At 36.4% G+C, this 26,450-nt stretch overlaps 2 pseudogenes across 2 annotated transcripts in view; both read left to right on the top strand.

Moving 5' to 3' along the window:
- LOC308498736 (sperm-associated antigen 6-like) overlaps positions 1-19,497 on the top strand; it is a 62,979-nt pseudogene extending 43,482 nt beyond the window's left edge. The window contains exons 9-11 of the transcript in view: positions 6,669-6,785; positions 11,173-11,317; positions 19,428-19,497. The product of the transcript in view is annotated as a sperm-associated antigen 6-like (transcript). The remainder of the gene's footprint in view (positions 1-6,668; positions 6,786-11,172; positions 11,318-19,427) is intronic.
- LOC308495814 (myosin regulatory light chain 12B-like) lies at positions 9,024-9,326 on the top strand (annotated as a pseudogene). The gene has a single exon. The product of its transcript is annotated as a myosin regulatory light chain 12B-like (transcript).
- Positions 19,498-26,450: the final 6,953 nt, after the last annotated feature.

The following is a 26,450-nucleotide window of genomic DNA, read 5'->3' as shown; positions in this document are numbered from 1 at the left end:
AGGCCAACATTACCCTGATACCAAAACCTGGTAAGGACAACACAAAAAAAAGAAAACTAGACCAATATCTCTGATGAATACAGATGCAAAAATCCTAAACAAAATTCTAGCAAATCGAGTACAACAATGCATTGAAAAGATTATTTACCACGACCAACTGGGGTTCATTTTCGGGACACAAGGATCCTTCAACATCTGCAAATCCATCAATGTGATACATCACATAAACAAAATAAAGAACAAAAATCATATGATTATATCAATTGATGCAGGAAAAGCATTTGACAAGATACAACATCAATTTACGATTAAAACACTTAATAAAAGAGGTATAGAAGGAAAATACCTTAACATAATACAGGCCATATATGACAAGCCCTCAGCTAATCTCATAATGGTGAAAAACTGAAGCCATTTGCTCTACGTTCAGGAATACCACTGGGCTGTCCCCTATCACCTGCTTTTTAACATAGTGTTGGAAGTCCTTGCCAGAGCAATCAGGCAAGAGAAAGAAATAAAAGGCATCCAAATTGGGAATGAAGAAGTGAAATTATCACTCTTTGCAGATGACATGATGCTATATATAGAAAACCCAAAAGACTCAACCAAAAAGCTATTAGAAACAATCAACGAATACAGCAAAGTTGCTGGCTACAAAATCAATGTACAAAAGTCCATTGTATTCCTATATACTAACGATGAAATCTCAGAAAAAGAAATACAAAAAACAATTCCCTTTACAATTGCAGCAAAAAGAATAAAGTACCTAGGAATATACTTAACCAAGGATGTGAAGAACCTATATGCTGAAAACTACAAGACATTTTTGAAAGAAATTGAAGAAGACACAAAGAAATGGAAAGATATTCCGTGCTCACGGTTTGGAAGAATCAACATAGTTAAAATGTCCTTATTACCCAAAGTAATATACAGATTTAATGCAATCCCCATCAAAATCCCAATGGAAGTTTTTAAAGAATTAGAACAAAAAATCATCAGATTTGTTTGGAACCACAAAAGACCCCGAATAGCCAAAGCAATCTAAGAGAAAAGAACAATACTGGAGGTATCACACTGCTTGACTTTAACTTGTACTACAGGGCTACAATAATCAAAACAGCATGGTATTGGCAGGAAAAACAGACACATAGACAATGGAATAGAATTGAGAACCCAGAAATAAAACCACATAAATAAGGACAGATAATTTTTGACAAAGAAGCTAAAAACATACAATGGAGGAAAGACAGCCTCTTCAATAAATGGTGCTGGAAGAATTGGATAGTCACGTGCAAAAGAATGAAACTGGACTGCTATCTGTCACCATGTACCAAAATTAATTCAAAATGGATCAAAGATTTAAGCATGAGACCTGACACAACAAACTGCATAGAAGAAAACATAGGTACTGACTTATGGACCTTGGGTTCAAAGAGCGTTTAATTAATTTGACTCCAAAGGCAATGGAAGTAAAAGCTAAAATAAACGAATGGGACTATATGAAACTTAAAAGCTTCTGCACAGCAAAAGAAACCTTTGACAAAATAAAGAGGTAACCAACTGAATGGGAGAAGATTTTTGCAAACAGTGCCTCCGATAAGGAGCTAATATCCAAAATATACAAGGAACTCATGAAGCTCAACAACAAAAAACAAATAACCCAATTGAAAAATGGGCAGAGGACCTAAAGAGACATTTCTCCAAAGAGGACATACAAATGGCAAATAAGCATATGAAAAAATGCTCGACATCACTAATCATCAGAGAAATGCATATAAAAACCACAATGAGATATTACCTCACCCTAGTCAGAATGGCTATCATCAACACGACAAATTGTAACAAGTGTTGGAGAGGCTGTGGAGAAAAAGGAACCCTCATACACTTGGTGGGAATGCAGATTGGTGCAGCCATTATGGAAGGCAGTGTGGAGGTTCCTCTAAAAATTTCGAATAGAATTACCATATGACCCAGCAATTCCTCTCCTGGGTATCTACCCAAAAAAATCTGATAAGTTTTATCCACAAAGATATATGTTCTCCAATGTTCATTGCAGCTTTGGTTACATGGGCCAAGACATGGAAACAACCAAAATGTCGTTCGATAGATGAATGGATAAAGAAGTTGTGGTATATATATATGATGGAATACTATTCGACGGTAAGAAAAGACGATATAGGAATATTTGTGACAACATGGATGGATCTTGAGAGTATAATGCTAAGCAAAATAAGTCAGTCAGAAAAAGCATAGAACCATATGATTTCACTGATATGTGGTATATAAACCAAAAACAACAAAAGAACAAGACAAACAAATAAGAAACAAAAACTCATAGACACAGACAATAGTTTAGTGGTTACCAGAGGATAAACGGGTGTGGGGGGTGGAAGATGAGGGTAAAGGGGATGAAATATATGGTGTTGGATGGAGAACTGATTCTCGGTGGTGAACACAATGGGATTTTAGATGATGTAATACAGAATTGTACACCTGAAATCTATGTAATTTTACTAACAAGTGTCACCCCAATAAATTAAAAAAAGAAAAATAAATTTAAAAAACAAAATAAATGAACAAAGAAAATAGAAACAGACTTATAGATACAGAGAACAAAGTAATGGTTGCCAGATTGGAGGGAAGTTGGGGGACTGGGTGAAAAAGGAGAATGGATTAAGAAGTATAAATTGGCAATTACAAAATTGTCACCGGGGTGTAAAGTATAGCATAGGGAATATAGTCACTAACATTATAATAGCTGTGTGGTGTCAAATCGGTACTAGATTTATCAGGGTGATCACTTCATAAGTTATATAAATGTCTAATCACTACATTGTACACCAGAAACTAATAAAATATTGTATGTCAGCTGTAATTAAAAATAAAAAAATATTTTAAGAAAAGAATGAAAGAAAAAAAATTAAAAATGGCTTAAAGTCTTAAATGTAAGATCTAAAACCATAAAATACCTAGAAGAAAATATAGGAAGAAACTTTACAGACATTACCCGGAGCAAGATTTTTACTGATATATCTCCTCGCGCGAGGGAAGTAAGAGAAAAAATAAACATGTGGGATTACATCAAACTAAAAAGTTTTTTCACAGCAAAGAAAACCATCAATAAAACAAAAGGGATCCTACTGAATGGGAAAAGACATTTGCAATATTATATCTGATAAGGGGTTAATATCACAAATTTATGAAAAACTCACTCAACTCAACTTCAAAAAAACAAACCCAATTAAAAAATGGCCAGCGGACATGAAGAGACATTTTTCTAAAAGGACATACAGATCGCAAACAGACATATGAAGAAATGCTCAACCTCACTAACCATCAGAGAAATGCAAATAAAAACCACAATGAGATACCGCCTCACCCCAGTCAAAATGGCTATCATCAATAAATCAACAAACAACAAGTGCTGGCGCAGATGTGGAGAAAACGGAATGCTTGTGTACTGTTGGTGGGATTGCAGATTGGTGCAGCCACTATGGAAAACAGTATGGAGGTATCTCAGAAATCTGAAAATGGAACTACCTTATGATCCAGCAATTCCACTCCTAGGTATCTATCCGGAGAAATCCAGAACTCCAATTCAAAAATCTTTATGCACTCCTATGTTTATTGCAGCACTATACACAATAGCCAAGACATGGAAACAACTGAAATGCCCATCGGTAGATAACTGGATTAAGAAACTGTGGTAGACAATAATTTAGTGGTTACCAGAGGGTAAGGGGGTGGGGGGTGGGTGATGAGGGTAAAGGGGATCAAATATATGGTGATGGAAGGAGAACTGACTCTGGGTGGTGAACACACAATGGGATTTATAGACGATGTAATACAGAATTGTACACCTGAAATCTATGTAAATTTACTAACAATTGTCACCCCAATAAAATTAATTAAAAAAAAAAAGAAAACAACAACTTGACATGGGGCTGATGGGTCCTGGAAAAAAACATGCTGTTCCCCAATATTCCCTAATAAAAATTAAAAAAAAAAAAAAAAGAAACTGTGGTACATTCATACAATGGAATATTATGCAGCCATAAAGAAGAAAGAAATCTTACCATTTGCAACAACATGGATGGACCTAGAGAACATTATGTTAAGTGAAATAAGTCAGACAGAGAAAGACAAATACCATATGATCTCACTTATATGCAGAATCTAAAGAAAAGAATAAGGGAATGAACTAATCAGAAACAGTTTTCGAGACAAAGAGGAAAAACTGAGGGTTGCTAGATGGGTGGGGGGGTGGGGATAAGGGGGAAGGTGAGGGGATTAGAAAACAGTCGGTAACCACAAGATGGCCACAGGTTTTGAAAATTAATTCGGGGAACGAAATCAATAATGTTGCAAAGATTTTGTAGGGTATCAGATGGACATGTTGCCCATTTGGGAGACCACCTCAGGGATGATGTAGATGCCTGATCACTGCACAGTACACCTTAAGCTGAACAATAATGAATGCCAAGTATAATTTTACATATATATGTGTATATATATGTATGTATATACTTAAGAAGCGGAGTACAGCATTAGGAATAGAGACAGTGGAAATGCAATGGCTGTGTGTGATGTCAGAGGGATAGTGGATGGGGGGAAGGGGGTTCACACAGTGTGAGGGATATAAATGATAAACGTCTAAGTATTACTTTGTTTTGTGCACCTGAAACTAATAAAAAAAACACACAAAATTAACTTTTGAATTGTCCAGAAAACTCTAATTTATAGACAGAAAGTTGATTAATAGTTGCCTGGTGGATTGTGGGAAAAGTGGGGCAAGGGATTAGGGAATGACTGCAAATGGGCATGAAGTTGCCTTCTGGGATGATGAAAATGTTCTAAAATTAGAATGTGTTGATGTTTGTACAACTCTGTAAATGTACTAAATATCCATTGAATTGTGCACTTTAAATGAATGAATTTATGGTGTGTTAATTGTATCTCAGTAAAGTTGTTAAAAATATTAAGCCCAGAAATTGACAAGTAAACAAAATCTTAATTAATTAATACTAATATTCCTTTCATGCTGGACAATAGAGCGAGTATTAATCATGACACATATTCCTACCTAGGAGTATGCAGTCGTAAATCTAGTATATCTCTTAACAAAGGATATAGTAAAGCTCAGTGAATTTCTAGTGTCGTTCATTAGAAGTTCTAATCCTCTAGAGTTCTTGTTAATAACTTGACAGTACATCACCAACTTGGAATTGTTAGAATTAGAGTAAGGCTGTCTGTATGGTATGGTGAATGTGATCTCTGCTATACTGTTAGTGGACCTTGTCACCAACAGCAGTTAAGTTAAATTTGTTGGCCTGGTAAGGTCACCATGATCCTAAGTTGGTTCACAAAGGTTTAACTAGGTGTGTTGGGAATGGAGAGTTTAATTCCGGCTTAGGCTATACAACTTGTGGAAAAACTTTGGACTGCATTTCTTAGTTCCTTATTCTATTTAATTTGGTTTATAAAACAATATTTGAAGACAAACGTGTCAAAAGATAAGAGATTATACAAGACTGCTTAGCCTGGATCTCTGGGAAACCACAAATTCAAGAATTCCTTTACAGAGAGCCCAAATGTGATGAAAGTTTTTGCAGAATCCACTTACCAACTGTAAAATTCACGATGTGAAAATCAATATGCTCTGTGACATTCAAGAGCATTGCTAAACGTTCAATGCAAGATCCCAGAAGAACAAGTCAACTACGGCCTCAGAATAAAAATAGGTGATCAGAGGAAAGGCTGTAAGGATACAATAAAGCACAAAACCACATACTTACAAATGGATGTGGATTTCTAGTGGAAAACAGCTGTAGATAAACCCAATTGTGAAGCCTTCCAAAGTGAAGGGGCCAGACTTTAATACAAAGAAACAGAATCACAACCAGCCATGGCCTTAGAGCTGGGTGCAGGGATGTGCTGCAGTCACATCAGCCCTTCTGCAGCCATTCTTGTAGCGCCACATGGTGTCACCATGAAATACAGAGTGCTGGGGTAGAGTGGGAAAGGTACGAGTGGATACCGATTCTTTCGCTTGTGGGTGATACACTCCCTATTGTCGAGCTTTTGTCTACATTCGATCTGTTTTGCTGCTATGTGTGAATGGGGCAATTTCTACCTGTGACGTACAGCAGCATATCTGCAAGTGTACATTGAATAATGTACATAGACTATTTCTGAGTATATACATAGAAGCCATGAAATCTTTTGGAGAACACAGAATGCCTGATAATGGTTTTCCATTGTAAACTAAGTATTTTTCTCATATTTGTTGTTTGGGAGGAATAGGACCTTAGTTTCATACATATCTCATAGTTTCATACATATGAATTTTTACGCTAATAAACTATAATCCATATTAATTTACAGTCTATAGCTTTATGATTTATAATCTTAATTTCCTCACAGGTATTTTAAGATCTCAATGATACACTATATATTTTTAAATTTGACATGAAGACAACTGGCAGGGTGTTCTATGATAAAACCAATGAAAGGAAGTTTTTCTGACAATTGTTTTAAAAAATGAAACAACTGCATCTTAGACCAGGAAATTGATTTCATTTTCAATTCCAGGAACATGAGACATGAATTTTTGTCAAACTTTCATGATTACTTATTTTGGTATGTATTTTGCTTTTGTATTTCAATAGAGTAAAAAAGCCATAAAGACTATCCTACAAAAATGTACCTATTTACCAGCCCTTGAGCCATTTCTATATGATGCCCCTCCCAATATTCTGAAGCATGTGGTCGGACAGTTCAGTAAGGTGAGAAGTGCTCTTAGCCTGGAAATGGGGGAAGAAAATGAAAATGAGTTAACTTTTTTTTTCTATTGGGTCAATGTTTTCTTCTATAAGGGGTTGGGGGCAGTGTTTTGTTACTTAACTCTCACTGATTGTATTGACAGGAACAATAATGTAGATTCATAAAATTAACACAGGTTAATGAAATTCACACATATATAATTCACACTTTCTTCTTCTGCTCAATCTCTGTACTGTCTTTTTTAGTGTTCTTGGGGGTAAATAGTAGGTTAACACAAAAAAAACTCATAAAAATATTTATATTGATAAGTAACCTTTAGTAAATTTCCCAGTGTCCATTAGGCTCACTGATCTGGGAACACTGCAATGGTCTTATAAAGAAAAAGAAAAAGGTCTCTGAACCACTGAAATATTTTCCACAAAGTCCATGCATGTAGTGGACATGCTCTCAGACAATGATGTGAAGTTTGTTGACTTACTTTATGAACAATTTTAACCAATGTAGCTGTTATATTTCTTAGTTTATTGCAGATTGAAAGTAGTAAGGCAGGAAGTCAAGCTGCTAGCAGTGGGCAGCAGCCACCAAGACTGACTACTGATGGCAAAACCTGAGAGACAGTGGCTGCGTGACCACAGCCATTGATGGTGACCCGAAGTATCAAGAACTGGTTAAATTGTGCTCAGGAGATTTGATTGAAGAAAATGGAGTCTGTGGAAATAGTATCCCAGAGTGGCTCTGAGCTCAGGCTGTGGAGTTGGGGTTCCTGGATTTACATTTACCAATATTTTTAGCAAAATATTTTTATTTGCTAAAAATATCAATATTTTTAGCAAAATCTTGAGCTTTCTAAACCTTAGTATGATTGCCCATACTAAGTTAAATGAGATGTTATATGTTAAATGAGATGTTATATGTAAAGAGTTTAGCTCAATCCCAGGAACATAGTAAACATGTGCGCGTGCAGACATGCACACACACACACACACATACACACACACACACACACGATTGTTTTTAAGATATTAAACATGGAATGGTTAAGTCTGATTTAAAAAATTAACGAAAATGAATGGGGGACCAATATTATTTGAATAGTCAGTTATAATACTATATAAAGGAGGTACCCCATTCTGCATACTACATATATTTCTACAAACAATAAACAAAACTATATATTGGTATAACTTACACTCTAAGCCCTACAGTTAAGTGGGCCTCGTTTTAGGTACTCCACTGAAAGACACGCTACTAATAGCCATCGCTTCTCTGAACTCTTTCCATGGTCTCCAACACTTGGCTGCCCCTCAAGCACCATAGCCACTGGACAGTAGGTTTTACATTGCTGAAACCGCCTCAGGATACAGTTCTGTGTGTGAAACACCTCCTTCTAAGAAAATAATTAAACTATTTTTTTCTCTTTTTTTCTGGGAGCTACGTAAGAAACTGACCCCCTAAGAAAGTGGGAAAGTAAGGAGCTGAGTGGATCATCTACAGACACAGTCATCAGCTCTCGAAAATTGAGAAGTTGACATTATTTCTGAAAGTTTCATTTTAATAGTCTAATCTCTTCGGCTACTGGGATATTCTAGTTTTATTGAACTTGCTATAAAAATAAAAATGAAAACTAACCCAAATTAGGAGTGGCAATCAGTCACTAAAGTAAATAAAAATAAATCAATGCGCTTTGTGGAAGGTTAGATAGGTAAGATAAAATAAAGACAGTACCTCATATTATGTACTGTCATAAATGTGCCTCTGGCAATATTTGCTTTAGGCAGAATTTTGTGTTTTCTTAATCTAAGGATACCAGAGCAGTAGAAACAATGGGAAAACAAGGTAGAAGGTAAAAAGATAGTTTAACGTGGCTGGGGACAGACATAGGAGGTATGAAAACTCTCCATGCCAAAAATATATTTAAAACTGATATATCTGGGTAGTGGGGTTGTAATAGCTGCAGCAAGCCCAGAGAGAAAGTCACTGAAGTACGTGAATTCTCGCGGCTGTGCAAGCGTCTAAATGCAACCATTTGGAGCAAAAGGGCAAAGACCAAGACCACCAAGAAGTGCCCCCAGCACGCAACATCCAATGTGTTCGCTGTGTTTGACCAGTCACAGATTCAGTAGTTCAAAGAGGCCTTTAACATGATTGATTAGAACAGAGATGGTTTCACTGACAAGGAAGATTTGTATGATATGCTTGCCTTCCGGGGGAAAAATGCAACCAATGAGGATCTAGACGCCATGATGAATGAAGCTCTGGGTCCCATAAATTTCCCCATGTTCTTCACGATATTTGGTGAGAAGTTAAATTGAACAGATCCAGAAGATGTCATCAGAAATGCTTTTGCTTGCTTTGATGAAGAAGCAACGGGCACCATTCAGGAAGATTACCTGAGAGAGCTGCTGACAACAGTGGGAGATCTGTTTACAGACGAGGAAGTGGATGAGCTGTACAGAGAAGCACCTATTGACAAAAAGGGAAACTTCAATTACATTGAGTTCACGTGCATCCTTAAACCTGGAGCAAAAGACAAAGATAATTGAAAAGAACTCCAAATTCCATCCAAACTTTCCTATTAGCCCCTTTGGGTATTTCTGAGAGTTTCTCTTAGAGCCTATAGCATGCTCTAAGCTTTACAGCTTTTGCCTTTCTTGTATTTATTCTCAGCCATTTTGGGCACATGCATCTCTATAATCAGACTGGAAATGGGACTTTTTTTTTTTTTTTTATTAATTAATTTATTTATTAGTTTCAGGTGTACTTTTTTTTGTCATTTTCAAAATAGAAAATAGGGTAATTTAACTTACCTCCCCCAAAATAACTGCAGTCTACACAGAGTCAATGTATTTTTTCAGAGAAAGTTATTTACTCAATTTTTTTCTGTACCATAATTAAACTTTATGATAAAAATAACCTGATAGATCTGTAGACCACTCCATTTTTTATAAATACATACTAGTGTAATATTTTATAGACCAGTTGATATATGTTAACATTCTTTTAGCCAGATCCTTTTGTAGTTTTAAATACTTATTGAATGTCTACATGTACCCTTTTGAGAATAGATAACAGTAAGACAAAGTTCTTTTTAAACGAACATTACACTCTAGCTGGGGAGACTAGAAAAAAACAATTAGAAGAATCAGGGCAGTAACGGATCAACAAATCCAAAATAAGTTTTTAAGAAGCAGCCAATGAGAACTAAAGAAAGTCACTGAATTTGACCGTGGATGTTTGTGTGTCAAGAGAAAAGAGCCAGTGGAGATGAAATTAATTATGCAAGACAGCAACAACTATCCAGACTTGGAAAGTTCTGGAGGGATGGTCCGCAATGTGGGAATTCCCCCTCTCTTCCTTGGTCATTGCCAATATTCCCTTTGACACAAACACCTTTTCTTTGCCCCACCATTCTTACTTTTTCTTCAAAACCAGCTTTTTCCAATCATACTTCCTCTCTGAATTACCGTAGACTGCATTCATTTATTCCTTCTTTTTAAAAAAAAGTTTATCATGAAGTCTAGTACATTGAAGTATTTTCTACCTCTTTAACATTTCAATTTCCTTTCTCTGCCTACTCCTTTGTATGTTCATTCATTTGTTAAACATTTATTGAGCATCTATTAGGCACCAGGCACTAGAGAAATAAATAAATGATTGAATGTACAGTTTCTGCCGTGATGACATTTAACTAAATGTCGTGTGTGATAGGCATATAAACTGATAACTAAAATATTACATGGCAAGTACACTGATGTGGTTTAACAGAAAGCTATGAGAGAAGAAAAGTACCTAACTCATTCTGGTATAAAGAGTAGGGATGTCTCAGATAAGTTTCTTAAAGTAAGTAACACCTCAGCTAAATCTTAAAAGATGAGCGAGAGTTAGCCAAGCAGGTGTGGGGAAGGAAGAAGGGCATTCCAGGAATGGCAACAGCATGGGCAAAGGCAAGAAATGGCCTGGCATGCACCCTTTGGGATAAAGATTGGTGGGAAAGGAAGCTGGAGAAGTACTTAGTACTTAGTTGCTGGGTCACAGAAGGCTTTCTGGGCCTTGTTAGGAGTTTGCCTTTAATTTTGTAGGTAATGGGAAGATTTTGAATGGGTATCAGCAAAGAGGGACACCACTTTACATTTTATATATAAGAGTGGATTTCCATTACCTTTGCTTATGTTCATTTGCCTATATTCCATCTCCACAACAGGAAAAGGTCAGACATTTCTAAAGAGACTGCGTTTTACTTCCACTCATCAGCAAATTGAGGCTCATTATGTTACAGGTATATTGGACATAAATTCTTTTTTACAGTTCCTCAGATATATTGTTACTTTTCAGTAATGATAATCCACCTTGAAAAAGAAAACTGACATTTTCATGTGCTTCCTTTTCAAGGTGCTGCCACGTGATAGCAACGCTTGACAACTTTTTGTAACAAATGGTGGCTTTAAAAGGTTCAAGTAATAAACGCAGAACGTGGTTCTCTCCTTCAAGAATATATTAACAGTATTAACAACTATTATCCACAGGAAATAGTGAGGTGGGAAAGACAGCTTTGAAAAGTTCAAAATTATGTAATGTTTCTGTTTTCAGATCTAGATTTTATATTCACTGTGTCAAAATGTGGACTTTGAAATACGACATAAAACCAGTGTATCCCTTTGTCGCGTCCAGCTGAACACAGGCAGTGAGTGAACGAGAAGGAGTGGCGAAGGGTTAAGAAAGAAACAGAAATCAAGAAAGTTATGAAACAGGGGGCCAAGGGTCTCACAGCCTCAAAGAACTGAGAGCCCCGAATCAGGCCCCTTTGTGGCTTTTAGTGATGTACACACAAGGAAGTAGCATTGTTTTCTCCACCATCTGTGAGTCTCATACATCATACCAGAAAACTGATTCAAACCAATCACCCTTGCCTTTAAACAGCCAGAATCTAAAAGTCCCGTGATGTCTTAACAATTATGGTATGTGCGTCTCTAGGGACAAAACCTTTATGCTGAAACTTATTGATCAGTTTGGAGGGAGAACTGATGTGATCACATCATTGACTCACCTCCCAAGCAGGTTGTGGGAAGGAAAATAACCACATAGGCAGAAGCCAGGGGAAGGTGGGGTCCGTACCCACCTCTGTCGACCCTGTGAATTCTCCCGGTGGTCCCCACTCAGCTGCGCCTGGCTTGGGTTGTTCCTTCCGTGGGGAATCTTACCCATCATTGACTGTCCAGCCATCTTTTGGGGGCCAGAGAGACATGAGGTGTAAGTACAAAGGTGAAGCAAAGTTCCTGAAAGGATCAGTCTCACAGACTCTTCTTTCTTTAGGGGTAGGCACGAGGGGACAGACAAGTAGGCTGCTGCATAACAGCATACCTTTACTTCTGCTCTTGATCTCTTTTTTTTCTCAAATAATGTTCTGATTAACACACACATTTCCAAATCAAACTGGAATGTCATTTGAGACATTTCTGTACTAATTTAAGACATATTTTATTAAAGAGTGCCCAAATACAGAGTTCAAATTAAATTAATCTTTAATGTGAACCTGATTTAGAAAGGGCCTATAGATTCTGATTTTCATAGTTCCCTGCATATTATTTTTCTGCCTTAAGCTCACATTTATATTAATGGGAGTATTAAACTAGAAAAGAAATGTTGAATGACAAAAAGAAAGTTATAATCTATATTTGAAAAAAATAATGTTGCTTATGATATGCAGGTGCTGCATAGTAATATAGCAGGAAGCTATTTTCAAGGTTAATTTTTTTTATGTTTTTTTTTTTTTTAAATGTAAAGGTCCTTTTTTTTTAGATTTTTATTGGGGAAGGGGAACAGGACTTTATTGGGGAACAGTGTGCACCTCCAGGACTTTTTTTTTTCCCAAGTCAAGTTGTTCTTTCAATCTTAGTTGTGGAGGGTGTCGTTCAGCCTCAAGTTGTCCTTTCAATCTCTTAGTTGTGGAGGGCGCAGCTCAGCTCCAGGTCCAGTTGCCTTGCTAGTTGCACGGGGTACAGCCCACCATCCCTTGTGGGACTCCAGGAGTTGAACCGGCAACCTTGTGGTTGAGAGCCTACTGGCCCATGTGGGAATCGAACCGGCAGCCTTCGGAGTTAGGAGCGTGGAGCTCCAACCGCCTGAGCCACGGGGCCGGTCCCAAGGTTAATTTTTTTTAAATGAGGTTGATTTTCAGAGCTTTGAAACTAAGCCTCAGTTTTTGTCAGCCTAACAGAGAACTATACCACTAAACCCAAAACAAATAAAAGAAAAGTTACCAAGAAAAGACAGAATGATTTAAATAACTGAATCTTGAAAAATGCCCACAGCACATGCAGAATTAAAGGCCATATTTTTCTAATCCTACATGCATTTCTTATTTTCTGTAATTAATATTAGAGAATATAAATTTCAATGTTTAAAACTTATATAAGTTTTAGAAACCATTCTTCCTACTCAATATCAGTGATTTTTAATACATATGGTAACATTGATTTTAAAAATACAAATACAATTTTCTTTAAGATAAAAATTTATTTTCTGTTCACATATATTCTGCAATTAATTCTTTCCAAGGATACAAGTTTATGAACTTTTGAGAGGCTTGTGAAACCTCCTTGACCAAAAGAGTTCCAATAAGTTTCAACTGCTTACATTTGCAGTTAATACCCAATTTCAAAGCCTTCTGATCAGAGAATATGCTTGGTACGATTTCAATCTTAAATTTGTTGAGGCTAGTTTTATGTCCCAATATATGGTCCATACTTGAGAATGTTCCATGTACACTCGAAAAGAATGTATAGTCTGATGTTCTAGGATGAAGTGCTCTATAAATGTCAATTATGCCCATTTCATCTAATTTGTCATTTAGGGCTGCTATTTCTTTATTTATTTTCTGTTTGGATGATCTACTCATAGCTGTTAATGACGTATTTGGGTTCCCTACTATAATTGTGTTTTGGTCAGTTTCTCTCTTTAGTTCTGGTGGTAGTTGCTTTGTATATTTTGGTACTCTCTGATTGGGGGCATAAATATTGATGACTGTCATGTCTTCTTGTTGTATAGGCCCCTTTATCATTATGAAATGTCCTTCTTTGTCTCTTGTTACCTTTTTTATCCTGAAGTCTGTTTCATCTGATATCAGTATGACTACACCTGATCTCTGGATACCATTTGCTTGGAGTGTCAATTTCCACCCTTTTTCTTTGAGTCTATGTTTGTCCTTGTAACTGAGATGTGTTTCTTTGAGGCAGCACATGGTTGGGTTCAGTTTTTTGATCCAATCTGCTACTCTGTGCCTTTTTATTTGTGAGTTCTGTCCATTTATATTTAGGGTGATTATTGCTATGTCAGGATTTCCTATCATTCTATCTTTGGTTTTCTGATAAGACTGTGTGTCTCCATTGTTTCTTTGCCTTTTTGTTGTTGTCTATTATTTCTGTGTGGTGGTATTCTATGATTTTCCCCTCTGTTTCTTCTTTTATTACGTTACATATTTCAGTTCTGGATTTTTTTTTGAGTGATTACCATTAAGTTTATGTAAAGAAAATTTTATTTTTTTAGAGTGTTCCCTTTTCTTCAGCATGCTTACTTTCTCTATTCCCATATTTTGGTTCAGGCATTTACTCTCCCCCCTTTTATGTATGGTTGTCACAAATTATTCCTATTAATGCTGGTAGAATAGTTTCCTTCAGTATTTCTTATAGTGCAAGTCATTTGTTATAAAATTCCCTCAGCTTCTGTATGTCTGGAAAGGTCTTTATTCCTCCTTCATATCTAAAGGATATCTTTGCTGGATATATTATTCTTGGCTCATAATTTCTCTCTTTCAATAGTTTGAATATTTGGTTCCACTCCCTCCTGACTTGTAGAGTTTCTGCTGAAAAATCTGATGATAATCTAATGGGCTTTCTTTGTAGATTACTGTCTTCCTTTCCCTGGCTGCCTTGAGGATTTATTTTCTTTGTCATTAATTTTTGACAGCTTCAATACAGTGTGCCTTGGAGAAGGCCTGTTGGCGATTAGGTAATTAGGTGTTCCATTTGTTTCTTGGATTCGATGATCCAGTTCTTTCCACAAGTTTGGGAAGTTCTCTCTGTTTCCTGTCTCTTTCTTCTCCTCGTGGTATGCCCATTATTCTTATATTGCTCTTTCTGATGGAATCAGCAAGTTCTTGTAGAGTTCTTTCATTTCTTTTAAGTCTCAAGTCTCTTTTTTCTTCCATCCGTGTCATTTCCAGATTTCTATCTTCAATGTCACTGATTCTTTCCTCCATCTGGTCAACTCTACTACCTAAGCTGGTGATTTCATTCTTAATTTCTTCTACTGAGTTCTTAATCTCCAGAAATTCTATTTGGTTCTTTTTTAAAATTTCAATCTCTTTGGTAAAATATTCATTTTATTCTTTGATTGTGTTTCTTAGTTTATTAAACTGCCTGTCTGTGTTCTTGCATGTTGTTGAGATTTTTAAGAACTTCAATCTTGAATTCTCTGTCATTTAAGTCACATTTTCCATGTCTTTAAGTTCATTTTCTGAAGACTTTTTATTTACTTCCTGAGCTGTCTTGTTACCTTGGTTATTCATGGCAATTAATGATTAATTATTCCTCTTCTAGACATCTACAGGAATAGGTTCTGCAACACATTGATAGAAAGAGGTTTTTCTTTTGTTTCCCAGTAGGTGTTGGTAGAATGTTTTGTTTTCTCTCCAACTGCAACCTTTTATTCTCTCACACTGTAGTTTTATATTTTCTCTGCAGTATTCCAGCTTCTCACACAATGGGGGGATTCCTTGGACGGCGGGTTTCTCCTCTGTGAACAGTTCATCTGGGTCATAGGGGACAGCCTCTGTGGAGGGATGTGGAGAGCTTCTGAAGTTCCAAAGCTCTTCCTGTACCAGATTCAGAGCCCGTGTGTTTCAGCAGCTCTGTTTACTCCTGCAGGGATCTTCCCAGATAGGTGAGGACAGGCGCATGGTGGGTTGTGAGAGTGGGCCAGAGTAATGGTGACACCACCATAGCAAGTCCTGTTTCCAAGGCTTCCTCCCCTTTGCTGGAACTAGTTGGGCTGCGAGTCCATGCCTGTGGACCACAGTTCTTATAACTGCAAATATTCTGTTCTTTTGATCTGACACTGCTACTGTTCCACTTGTAGAACTGGGCAGGTGGGGGTGGGGTGAGCTCTGGGAGGGTAGAGAGAGGGTGGCTAGGCTCAGTGCCTAAGGCTTCTGTTCTCTGCTCAGCAGTGAGGGCTTACACCACCGTTTTCAGCCTTCTTCCCTCAGTCTTTGCTCGGTGGTCTCTGCCGTGTATGTTGGGTTCAGCTATGTTATGTGCTGTCCCTTCAGCACTGTGGGCCATAAGAGGAACTCTAGCAGTTCAATTTCTTCCCTTTTCTGCAGTTAAGGTAATTCTACAATGCAGTGAGCTTGGAGCACCGAGCTAGATCTTCATCCTGCGCCTATGCAGCCCCGTCTCCACACTTCTCCCTTCCATCCTCCCCCACTCTTGCTATTTGTCCCCCTTTAGATGATTTCAGTAGTGCACCTCTTAGTCTTGCCCGTGTGCTGCACAGGGAGTCCTTTATGGAGTTATAGTTGTTCAATTTGTTGTAAATTCTAGGGTAGATTTCAAGAGGCTCACTTCACACAACCATTTTAATGATGTCTGTAAATTTTTAACTTCTAACATTCTGTGAGCAGGGATTTTATTTTTTAAATTTGCTAATTATCATGAAGGATTTTGGTTACATGACTTTTTCAAGTTTCTGATATATTTTTTAAAGCATTAGGTTTTATAGAATGGTGTTTTATAGAAATCTTTGAAACATTGTCTTTCTATGAAGAAAGACAAATATAATTTAAAATGGTTTTACCTATTTTTGCAGCCATATAATTCTCAAGAATTACTTGGTGAATATTTTAAAAGTAATTATTCTTTATAGGACAAATTATCAATGGTTACATTCTCTCAGCTATTATCAGCCTAAAGATTTACTTCATATTGCTCTCCGATTTTATCAATCTTTAAAAATTTCTAGTAAATGTATTTGGTATGATGAGACAAAAGGGGCCCAGGACTAGACGTGAGAAAACCCAAGTTCTAGTCCTGGTCCACTCCAGAGCCAGAGGTATTTTTGGAACTCTTTCGTCTTCTGGATCTCTGCCTAAACGGGAGGGGAAGTTGCTTTTAGGAAAAATCTAGTTTGGGGAGGGAGGCATGCATGCATTCTTCCATTCGGCACATCTGATATGGTAACTGTATAATAACCCAAATGCTACGTGGGTGTAGGACAGCAGTAGTGGGGTGTAAGTACTAAGCACATTTCCTTCTCCTTGGAGACTCCTGGAGATTGTGGAGTCTCTGAGGTCCTTGAGGAGAGAGGTACAACAATGGCAGTTAGCTTGGCAATTAGCCAGTAAAGCCTCGAGAATTATTGGTAGATCCTAATTTATTTGATGGGGATCTAATTTTAAGGCAATACAATTTAACAGAAGTAGAAAATGAATCACATGTTAATTTTAAATTTTCTTATAGCCCCATTAAAAAAGTAAAAAAAATAGAATAAATTTTCATTTTATATATATATATATATATATACACATATATATATATATATATATATATATATATATATATATATATATATATATTTTAAATGTATACACATGACTTGTATTTTATTTTTAAAGATTTTATTGGGGAAGGGGAATAGGACTTTATTGGGGAAAGTGTGTACTTCCAGGACTTTTTTCCAAGTCAAATTGTTGTCCTTTCAATCTTAGTTGTGGAGGGCGCAGCTCAGCTCCAGGTCATGTTGTTAGTTGCAGGGGGTGCAGCCCACCATCTCTCGCGGGACTCGAGGAGTTGAACCAGCAACTTTGTTGTTGAGAGCCCACTGGCCTATGTGGGAATCGAACCGGCAGCCTTTGGAGTTAAGAGCAGGGAGCTCTAACCTCCTGAGCCACCTGGCCGGCCTTCATAATATATTTTTGTTACCTCAATATATCAAAACATTAACATTTCAACTTGTGATAAATATTAAAATTATTAATGAGCAATTTTATATGTTTTATACTCAGTTTTTGAAATGTGGTGGGTATTTTATCAATTCCTGCACACCTCAATTCAGATCAGAAATACTTTATTTCTATTTAGATAATATAAGGTTTACAGATGAAAAAATAGATTCATGAGTTTTTCCAAACACACCTAAAGTAGTTCCAGCTGAATTGGGTACAAATTTTTATTAAGATTAAATATGAAAAATTTAGTTCCTCGGACATACTAGCCATAATTCTAGTGCTGAATCGCCACATGTGGTTAGCAGTTACCATATTAAACAAAACAATTTTTAAAGTTTAGGTTTTTAAAAAATCTGTTTCTTGCCATTTACATAAAAATACTTATTTTGTACCTGGCATATTTATAATGCCTATGGCTTAGGAAGGTAAGGCCTACTTTAAAATTTGTTGAGTAACTCAGACAGAAAGAGAAACAGTTGTGAATTCCTCAGTGTGTGAATACTTTGAAGAGACCCACTGTTGCGGGCGATTTTTTCCAGAGTAGGAGCCTGTAGAAGAAAAACATTCTTTCAGGTAGCTGTGTGTGTGTGTGTGTGTGTGTCTGTGTCTGTGTCTGTGTGTGTGTGCATCTGCTTAAGTATGACTACCTATAAAAGCACACTATTGAGAAAATACAGTTCTGTTTTATCTACTGTAACATGACTAATTGTGAAAGAAATTAGTATACTATAAATTAAGAGTTTGTAAGTCAAGCACCTGAGCAGATAAAGATAACGAACAAAGGACAAAGCAAGTCTCAAACATCAGATTTTATCTGGAGAAAACATCGTAGGAGGCTTAATTATTTTAAGTGTTTTGGAAAAATTTTAATTATACTTACTTAGATTTTTTATTCATTTATTATATTCTGGAATCTCTGCCAAATTTTATTTGATGTATTTTTATATGCATGTTAATTCTTTCCATGGTATATGAAGCATCCCACGATATAGTAATAGATTTAATCCTTTTATACTAAATCTTTCATAAAATGTTCAATTTATAAATATAAATTTGTAGTACTATAGATGCTTAAGAACAAATGAAAATGATTAATTTCCTAGGATTGTAAGATGGAATATTTGTAATCTATGAGGAAAATACTTCTTTAATATGAATTATGCTCCCAGAAATTTCATTTTTATGGGTGACCAGATCTGATTAAAACACACATTGAGAATAATCTCTAAGGCAATCAGAATGCAGAAGTTGATTAGTAATGATAGACTGTGTTGTTTAACTTACAAAAAAAATATGTTAGCTATGATCATGAAAGCAACATCAGTCACTTGACATAATAAAAACAAAGTTTTTGTAATAAAATGCTACCACTGGACCTTGCTTTCAAAATACCCTTTCTTTGCCACTGCATTGACATCCCTTAAATGTTTTGCTATTTATCTAGCACAGTCTTGTGAGTTGGTGTGCTCTTTCTTGATAGTCTCTATCCTTTTGCACAAAGAATTACTGGAGTATAATTATTTATGGTGTATATGAAGTTTCTTTCATAAAATTATTTCAAATAAATACCTTATATTGAATCTTTTGTGCCTAGTGTGCTAAATCTTTGCACAAGTATCTAATATAAATTTTTCTTTTTCAGGTATTATTCTCGTGGATATTCAGATACACTTCTGCAGAGAGTGGACAGCTACCAACCACTTACTAACTAAGCAAAGTTATATTTTTACAGTCAAAATCACAGCAGAGTATTTATGAATATCAGTTGTTAAAGCTCTTTCTGAATATTTGAACTAAGTGCATCCTAGATTTATTCAATGTGAAATACCTTTGGATAATATTTTCTAAATTTATGTAATACTTTAAAAATTAGTGGCTGTGTAAATGACCATGAATATGAGAAACTGTTCATGATCATTTACACGGGATTTACTCAAAAGATAGAATTTTAAAAAGACATTAAAGGGTTTTAAGGCATTTGTTATAATTCTGTTAAAAACCATATATACACATACATACACACCTCCAACTAGATATAGAAGAAAGATGGTATTCAAAAACTCATAGTATTTTGACCACTTCCTCATAAGCGTAGGCAAGGAAAGCTAGCCTTGCAAATTCCACAGTAGAATATAGAAGGGAAATAGTTGAAAGGGGAAACTGATAACAGAAGTATAGGGCACTTGAAAGAGACTCTGTTGCTGGTTACATAAATGCGTTAACTGAACACACAGAATCTATAGATAACCTGTCAGATTTTCTTAAGAACTTAGGAAACTCTTCTCTTCATCTCAAATTTTCTAGGCTCTTTTCTTACCCTACCTAAACTATTCCTTACCTTTCAAGGGGTTGGAGAGGATAGAAGTCAGCATTAAGCATTATATTACTGCAGACATGCTTTCCATTTTCACTGAAAGGTTTCTTATTCTATTCTAGCTCTGCTCATGAATAAACAAGGAAGTAGGCATGTAAAAAGGCTCCTCAGTATTCCTATGTCCTAGCTTCACTTTCCCAAGTTTCAAAAGTCACATATTTTCAGAGATTTAAGATATAACTGGAAAAGAATATCATCAGGCTCAGACTTGACATGTATCTTTACTTAGGGAGCTAAAAAGGTGTGAGAGGGGGTTTCAATAAAATTTTAAATAAAAACAGCATTAGAATTGTCCTTTTCATTTTCCTATCTAGTATGTTTCTGACCCTGAGGAATATGTCATTAGGTTTAGGAATCTTGGATAGTTAGCATGTGTGTGTCTTTTAATCTAAAGGGAGATCTTTACAGTGATCTCCCCTGGAAGGTTAGTGATAGGAGAGGAGGTGAATGATAACCAGGGAGCCCCTAGGCCACAATGTTTCCAATCTGGCCGACTTTCAGATTTCCTTCTCAAAAGGATCCTACCCATTTATTTTTGGTATTTTCTGGATTTTTCTCTGTCATCATTTCCTAACAGTGCATAACTTTGTTACATCTTTTTAAATGTTATTATACCCAAGATTGTCCCATTTCTTTTTGCCTCATAGAAGCCTAGGATTGCTTGCAGTTTGACTTTTTAATACTTCTTTGTGCCTATTTTGTTTCCTTGCAGTAATTTCTTTGACTCACTGCATAAGAAAATAATTTTTATTCCCAGTGTTGTAGCTTTCCTTCCTCTCCTTCCTGCCTGCCCACTTGTCTTATGAATTTTTAACAATCTGAAAAAATAAAGGTAGTTTTCATCTTTCTTTATTAAAACCTTTCTCTTAGATGACCATGTTGGTAATGAAGAAACTGGTCTATCTAGGATAAAACCTCCTCGGATGTTATAGGAATAGTAAATTTCCTGTTATGTATTTCTTGCCATTGTGTATTGAACTTGAAGGTTTTCACTTCATACATCATTTCATACTTATCAAATAGTATTAAACTAAGAAAGTAATAAAACATTTAATGGTGCTTAGATGGGTGCTACAATTTGATCACATGCAATTTGGAAAATTTAGGCTATGAAACGTTTCTTAACATAAAATATTTAAAACAAAATGAAGTTTTATTTTTTTGAAAAGTTTATTATGAATATTTTTAAAACAAAAAAAAATATTTTGTGCTAGGGCAAAAATAGTGTCTCTCATTGGTGGTACTCTTTGGTATTTTCACCCTGGTTTGATTTTTGTCAATTCCAGTTCTCTAGGCAGACCGACCCCTGTCCCACTGCTCCCCCTCCCCACTGCAGTTTATTTAAAATTCAGTTATCATTAGGATATCTCATTTAACTGAACAATTTATTTTTAGAACTTCAGTTCAGGAGTAGAATTGGTTGAATCTTATTATTGGTTGACCTTTATTATTATTCATTCATTTCACCTGTTGTGGAAATAAGTGCATATGAGTGGTGCGTGAAAGAGATGTTGAAAATCTGGGTTCTAGTCATATCTGTTAAGTAGTAAGGGTGATAATACTTGCTCAGCTAACTAATAAGATGCTTGTGAAAATAACCTGCAATGATGTGTGTAACAGTTTTGTAAACTGTCCCATTCTGTTCAAACCAGCATGTGATTTATGGGCAATGACCGTCACAGACAGATTATATGTTTGGGCCAAAAATCAAGCATTGGGCAGACCAGGCCCCATACTCTTAGATAAGTAGATTTATACCAGATGATTTATGATAAAGAAAAGCTGCATTTCCTACCCTCATGGAGTTTTCTAATATAAACACATTCACCCAAACACAGGTAGTAAAATAGTCACAAGACATGAACACAAAACAGGCATACTTCATTTAGTATATAAGACAAATGACAACCTCATATTTACAGGAAGTTGACCTGTTTTTCTAAACTTCTCCTCTCAAACTATCTCTTTAAAGAAAGGATTAAACGATTGCTTGTTTCTAATTTGATTTGAGGTCTTGCTTAACATAAACCTGGACTTTAAATTCTTGGGTGAGTCCCTCTCCAATCCAAGAGGTCAAGTTTAAAAACTAACCTTGAAAGAATGAAAGATTTGTCTGCTGTGGTTTCAAATTGTCATCCCCCTTATTTTTTTAAATTAAAGTTTATCAGAGTGACAATTGTTAGTAAACCCTTTTGTTAAATTCATAAACCCTGACCTGAAATTCCTGGGTGAGGCCCTCTCCAATCCAAGATGTCAAGTTTAGAAACTGTCCTTGAAGAATGAAGGATTTGTCTGCTGTGTTTTCAGATCGCCAACCCTTTGATTAAGTCAGGTGCTAGCAAATGTTGAGGCTTGTGTTTACTCTGGCTTAGCTTGCCACAAAATTCATTGTCGAGAAAATATTGATTTGTAGTTATTCTGTTTCAGAGATTAAAAAGATCAAGACAGTCTTAACTATAACTATTCCATCCACCAATTGTTTAAGGGACTTTAGACTTTTAACACTTGATTTGTCTATAAAGTTATTTTTTCTAAAGGCCATAAAATTAGACACATATTCAGTGATACTAGCTTTATAGCATGGTGAGTTTTATTATGTTTATGAAAATCAGTAAGTTTTTTAAAAATTTAGGCAATATATAAAGGATAAAGAAGAAAACATTACTCCAAATCTCACAACCCAGAAAATAATTGTTATTAACAAGTAAACATAATTCCAAGTCCCTCTCTGAGCATTTGTACAGATGGAAAAAAAATTTGAAAAGTGTATTCATTCTATACATGCTATTTTAAAATAAAAAGCAAAAGTGTATAGCAGTTTGCTTGTTTCACAGAAGATGGAATTTTCACTTTTTGGTTTGTTTATTTTAGTGGGTTTAGGTAATAGGTAAATATTTATAAATGACCTTCTTTTATTTTTTTAATTTAATTTAATTTTTTTATTAGTTTCAGGTGCACAAGACAAAGTAATACTTAGACATTTATCATTTATATCCCTCACACTGTGGACCTCCCTCTCCCCATCCATTAACTCTCTGACATCGCACCGAGCCATCACATTTCCACTGCCTCCACTCCCAATGCTGTACTCCACCTCTTGTAAGTATATACATACGTATGTATACATATATATATAAAATTGTAGTTGGCATTCATTATTGTTCAACTTCAGGTGTACATTGCAGTGATCAGGCATCTGCATCTTCCCTGAGGTGGTCTCCCAGATGGGACACGTGTCCATCGGATATCCTACAAAACCTTTACAACATTATCGATTATGTTCCCCAAATAAATTTTTTGCCTTCTTTTATTAATGATTGACCAGTATTTGTTATAGAGATTTTAACCTGAGTGCTATTTATGACTTATGAGTTTTACAACATTGAATCAAGAATACTATACTAATAATATATCATTTTGCAAGGTAAGTTTTTATAAAGATATTTATGCATTTTAGAAAGTTTTCCCCATGTATATAGAATTAATGCAGTCTTTAGTATAGTGGTAATGCAGTCTTGCTAAAATTTATACTAAAATATACAATTTATGCATTACTGATGGTGTTTATTCAATATATTTTTCATGTAAAGAATTCCAACTCTTTGAGAAATATTGTAACCTATATCGCGTTCTCTGGTTTTTGAATTTCTGTAGCATGTATAGTTTAAATCATATAAATGTAATTAAAATACCAAAGAGAATTTCATCTGCTCCCATTTTTTTTCTTTACTAACTCAGACTGACGGTTTCCTTGGATGAATATTAATACCCTGCTCGCTTCAGCCCCCAATGGCATCCGGGGCTGTGGTCAGCACACACAGCACAGGCGGCAGTCTGGATGAGCGGCAGGGCAGCAAGAGTCTCTGGTGAAGTCTCTTTAAATCCCCAGGCCATAGTTTTCTGAAATATCATCGCTCAGTGCAGAAGAGGACAGGCTCAAGAGTTAGAGACCCACATTACACTCTTGAAATTACTACACCCTGACTCAGTGGCCTTAGGCAAGTTACTAACAGCACCCATTTCCTAGGCTCCTGAGGATTAAACAAGGGTAGGTGAGAGTAAGCCCGGGAGTGTAGAAAGCAGTGCCACGGGGAGTCTATATGAGATCTTTACGTGACTAGAAGATGTACAGTCTTTAAGACACTTTATTTCCATTTGGCAGAAATTGTAATATTCTGATTTTGTTCGAGCAAGATTTTACTGCCATCTGCTGGAAAATTTTCTTAATAAATATGCAAATAATGATGTCTACAATGTCAACCACACCCCTTAGATGTGCTGGTACCCTTGTGCAATACACAACCTGTACAACTGTGCACGTAAGGGCTCAATAGATCACATTTGCTATTCTTCTTTTCACTTTTGTAAATGGGGTTTGGAGGAGAATTCCAGATAAACAGTGCTGTTGTAGGAAGCAATTCATTTTAAAAAACCAAGGAGTCGAAATGAATCTCTTTAGAAAGAATGAGCATTTTGTTATAAAACCTGGAAACATTTGGGCTTACTGCTTCTCTCACTTCCCATTTCCCTACAGAAAGTACCTTCTACAATGAAACCTTCAATTTAAGTTAGCAGAGACACTAATTAAGCCATTACCCTTGCATTTATAAACACTGAATGTAAGACGAAATCAGGGGTCATTTTATTTATGCAAAAGCAAAGCACATTTTGGATTATGTATCCATATAGCCTCTCAATCTTGATTTTTAAAAGTGGATCAAGAGAATTATATCATTATTGCAAGATGGTAGATCTTTGGAAAGCAACTCTGCTGGGGCTCCATTCACCTTTCTTCATCCTGGAAGCTGGGCTGAGATAGTCCTAATTGAGAGACCATTGTAGTACTTTTTTTGCACACAAAAGGGAAACGTTTGTCACAAAACGTAGCAGTACAATCATGAAGAAGGTTGACTAGAGTTAGATTAGGGAGAATTTATTGATAATAGGAACACTCTCCCAAGGTGCAGGATTTATCACCTGAACAAGTACCCCTGGTACGAGGGTGGCTCTTGCAACTTTGGAGAAATTAACAGCTCCCACTAAATATAGTGGAAATTCCACAACTGCCATAGCCGAGTGGATGAAGAAATCAAATGGCTCATAGGAGTGGGCATGCTGGAGTGCATACCCTATGTAGGGACGGAAGAACCCCCAGCTGACTCTGTTCTAAGAGAAGTTCCAGAGAACATATCATTTACCGAAGTGATAAGTAATGCATTGTTAAGAGGAATGATCACTGAGAATCTCAGGGTGACACTTTTCTGTATGCCAGGGTTGACTGGAGGAGAGAGTGTTACGGAACTGGCCTCCTGAATAGGGATGATAGGATCCTGACACAATAGAGGCCAAGTGACAGTACTTAACTGTCAGAAGCAGGCTGTGTGCAATTATTGCAATGAGTTGCAAAATCAGTGTGGCTTCCAGGGACACAATTCATAGAACTATAAAGATGGTTAATAGAACTCAAAGATCCTGAAGGCAAGATAGATAGGCAGTCAATAGGGTATCAATTTATAAAGTAAAATCAAGAATTGATGGTCAGGAGACTAAGGGCAGCTATGCCAATAAAAAGTCAGTCACTTGCCAAGTTTCCAGACCTGAGTCAATTTTCAGATCCAGAACCCATTGACTGAAGGAGAGGCTGGTCCCTATGAGAATGGAGGCTGAAAGACCTCCATTAGATGTATTCAGTAGTTATTTCCTATGCACTTCATATGGACTTGAATATTATTTCAACACTTTTACCAGATGACAGAGCTTGTAAAAGACAGCAGGTCTAGGCGCTTGTGCAAGAAGCCCTGCCATATCACTCAGCCAACCTTATGGTATTAAAGGGATCTGTGGTGGGGAAAGATGTCATGTAGAGAGTTACCCATGATCCCAATAGGAAAACCACAGCATAGATCCTAGTATTCTGGAGCAAGGTTGTACCATCTGTAGGGATGGAGTCCCAGAGAGCAGTTTCCAGGCTCTCGACCTCACATGGACGGGTGCTGGCTCAGGTAGTAAATGGCCATCAGCTGTGATCAGATGGCCATCAGCTGTAACTAGTTGGCCATCAGGTGTAACCAGTTAGCCATTAGCCACTGATATAACTGCCGTGGCTAAGCTAGCAAGCATGGATTGCGGTTGGCAGAGAAGCAGTCTGTAAATTGTGGCTAGCAAGTGCGGTTAGCAAGCGGATTGTGGATTGCAGATCGTGTTGATCCTACTTCCTTTGTCTTGCCCGGCAGCCAGTGAGGTGGGGGTACTGGTGGATGTTTGCTTTTGTCTCGACCAGCTGCTATTGAG

This window comes from Rhinolophus hipposideros (assembly GCF_964194185.1).
Source record: "Rhinolophus hipposideros genome assembly, chromosome: 1".
Classification (NCBI taxonomy): Eukaryota; Metazoa; Chordata; class Mammalia; order Chiroptera; family Rhinolophidae; genus Rhinolophus; species Rhinolophus hipposideros.
This window is presented reverse-complemented; position numbering and strand designations above follow the sequence as displayed.